The sequence below is a fragment of the Arachis ipaensis genome, chromosome B10 (genome assembly GCF_000816755.2).
Source record: "Arachis ipaensis cultivar K30076 chromosome B10, Araip1.1, whole genome shotgun sequence".
NCBI classification, from domain to species: Eukaryota; Viridiplantae; Streptophyta; class Magnoliopsida; order Fabales; family Fabaceae; genus Arachis; species Arachis ipaensis.
The window spans coordinates 116,323,628-116,326,472 of record NC_029794.2 but is presented as its reverse complement, the minus strand read 5'-3'; the positions used below and the strand labels follow the sequence as shown (position 1 = coordinate 116,326,472).

Sequence of the window (2,845 nt, the reverse complement as noted above, 5' to 3'; positions counted from 1 at the left end):
CCAACACTTTTCGGATGAAACCAGTGCTTAATTGTTTAAGCATCCAGCATAAAAACAGGAGTTGGCTTATACTTGAATGAAGGAAAATATGAATAATGGCTAGCCTTATAAATATTTAACAGCTAGTATAGAAGAATAACCTTAGCTCTTTCTTTCTGGGATCACACTTTCTCTATTATATTTAACAAGTTTGGTTCAGTTGCAATTTCTAAAACCCCTCTGTTAATTCTAAAATCCCAGGAAGAATCCAAAACCAAATCATTCAAGCTTGTTTGTTTTACCTTTTGAGGGATGTCAAACGTACGTCTCATACAAACAACATTTTTGCTTCACATTGAAGTGCATTGAGTGAGAAGCACATTTTCTACTTTTATAATAAACAAAATGTGAATCAAACAAGAACCATTCTTAGCATAGAACTGATTATAGTTTCTACTGTATTCTACCATCTCTGATTCACAACTACTTTTGAAGGTGGCCAATTTTATTAAAGCCGAAACAATTGAAAACAGGATATTGAAATTGATTTTTAGCATAGAATTAGAACTCTGAAATGAAGTGAACGTCACATTCAAGCAGAAGAGGGGGCATAAAAAGCTTTTCTCCTGGTGCTAAACCCTCAAAGATTTTGTCCATCTAAATATACAAATAACAATAGAATAACATAGAAACTATATCATAGGGAAATCTCTAGTCACGTTGAACTAAAAATGGCTATAACATGACATATCATGATAAATAAGTATAATTTTTTCTTGGCAATGAACAAGCCCCATTTCTGCTCCCCAGCTGCACCTCTAATCTGCTTGGCCCTCAATCTCTCAACAATCTCATTGTAGTCTTCCTGCAATTAATGATTCCAGTCATCAATGTTTCAAAATGGGAAACAATTATATTTAAATAAGCAGCACTTAAGTCTTATTTGAAATATATAACTTTATAAGTGTTCCTCTGAGAGTTAGGATCTTGGAAGAGAAGGGAGAAAAGGAATGGCTTGATGAATAAAATCGAGTCAATTTCACTCTCCTAGCCCCCTCCCTGTCTTCCCTTCCTTTTCATGATCACAACTAATAGATACACCTTAAGGAACTCACCTCAAAGAATTCATCAATGAAATAATGGTTCTTGTTCTCAAGGGCATTTAGCTCCTGTTGTAGTGTTTTCATGAACTGAAATCACACAAGTAACAATTTTATTGTATCTTCAGAAGAACAATTTGATTAAATGTCAAAGAAAGTAAATTGTAGTATTTGACAAACCAATTATGTTTGGTCCTTAGCCATTACGTCATCGAATCAGCATTCTTAAGCATCTGTGTAGGAAACAAGGGACATGTCTTAAAATAAATGTAGGCAAGAATAAATTATGTTGTCACTAATATCTTACAATATGCTACCATACCTGATAATCTGCTTCCATGTCATGGATATAATATCCTCCTTTTTTAATGTATTCTTCACATTCTAATGATATGCTTCCAGCTCGTTTACAATAATCAATAATTAGAAGTGTACCTCCATGCTTCAACCACTTATAAAATGATTCAAACAATGTCGGTTTATCCTGCATTAAACCACAGAAAATAGCTGAGGATAAGCTTCAGAAATGAAAGGAAAGAATACTTCAAGCAGACCCAAAAAAAAAAAAATATCGATCAAACTAAAATCTAGAACTACAATTTATTTGATAAAACTTAAGTTTGATCTCACTGTTCTAAAATATACTCGTCAAAATCTCAACCATGAGCACTGAATGAGCAATATATATATATTTTTTGTCATCCCCAAATTTTAGCATTTAGTGATACCTCCCTGATCCTTTGAATTACATAGATTGTTTTCTAATTGAAGAACGATATGTCTATATATTTTGTTATGAGACATCATGCTGACTTATACTTCATGCACCATTGAATGAGATGCCAATCCCACTTAGATTAGTCACATCCTACTTAATAGTAGATGGAGTGTTTTGTTTACATGGTATCCCATATGATATATTTACACATAGTACAAGTTCTTATTAAAACACCAAAGATGGTTCCTTACTTTGATGTGTAACATGGCATCACGAGTGTAGATTACATCAAATGTATTCTTGGGATATATTTTTCTGGTGCAATCGACACATTCAAATTCAACCGTACATTTGAGTCCAATGACACGTTCAATGGCAAGAGAAATCATATTTATGGAGAGGTCAATCCCAACAACATCAACATCAAAATTTTCAGCCATGTAAATGCACTTCCTCTGGTACCACAACCGACATCCAATACTTTCTGACCTGGTTGGAGAAGTCAATCCCAACAACATCAACATCAAAAATTTCAGCCATGTAAATGTCACCTCCTCCGGTACTACAACCGACATCCAATACTTTCTGACCTGGTTTCAGCCCCAACTTTGTAACAATTTTCTTTGTTGTTTATACTCAAGCAATAAGCAACCATATATTAGAAATATCAGAAAGCTATGATGAAGCTGAATGTAAAAAACAAAATAATAATATTGATTATTATCTATTTTATTTATTTAGAGTCATAATTAAATTTGATATAATTGTAGCAAGTATCTAGAATTAATATTAACATGATATTATAATTTTAAGTTGTATAATATAATAAAAAAGAACGTAGCAATTTATATCTGCTTCTTATATAGCAATAATATTATATATATTTATATATCTCCTCTTTTAGCTCTTTTCTAAAAATATTGGCATATAATTAATGTAGATAACATATATATTAACCAAGTATCACTATTAAATTAATCATAAAGGTTAATAAAACATAATGGCATAATTTTTACCTAATTGAAGCAAGTATCTCCATTAAAAACAT

General features: G+C 31.8%; 1 pseudogene; it reads right to left on the bottom strand.

The window, feature by feature from the left end:
- Nucleotides 223–2,430, bottom strand: LOC107621910 (annotated as a pseudogene).